Raw genomic sequence first — 635 nt, forward strand, 5'->3', positions numbered from 1 at the left:
ATATATGGAAAGCCTGTAAAATGTGCACGCATGGGCACATCCTTTAGCCCATTAATTCCACTTCTAGGAAATGTATCCTAAGGAAATATTTGGACAGGTGAGCAAATATTTGACAGGTACAAGGATGTTCATTGCATCACTATTTAAAACAGCAAGGAATTGGGACTCCCCTGGTGGTCCAGTGGCTAAGACTCCACGCTCCCAATGCAGGGGGCCCGGGTTTGATCCCTGCTCAGGGAACTAGATCCCACATGCATGCCACAATTAAAAAAAGATCCCGCATGCCACAACAAAGACCCCGCGTGCCTCAACTAAGACCTGGCGCAGCCAAATAAATAAATAAATATTTTTTTTAAAAAAAGCAGCAAGGAATTGAACACAGCCCAAGTAGCCAAAAATAGAGAACGGTCTAAATAAATCATAATATACCCATGCAATAGAATATTATGTGACTACAAAAAAAAGTTTCATGTAATTATTGACATACAATCTATTTCTGAGTTTACGACAGGCTGTAACAACTTATTTATATTTGATACCATTTCCATTAAAAATCTCTATCAGTGGGCTTCCCTGGTGGCACAGTGGTTTGAGAGTCCGCCTGCCGATGCAGGGGACACGGGTTCGTGCCCCGG

This window comes from Lipotes vexillifer, unplaced genomic scaffold (genome assembly GCF_000442215.2).
Source record: "Lipotes vexillifer unplaced genomic scaffold, Lipotes_vexillifer_v1.1 scaffold1129, whole genome shotgun sequence".
NCBI lineage: Eukaryota > Metazoa > Chordata > Mammalia > Artiodactyla > Lipotidae > Lipotes > Lipotes vexillifer.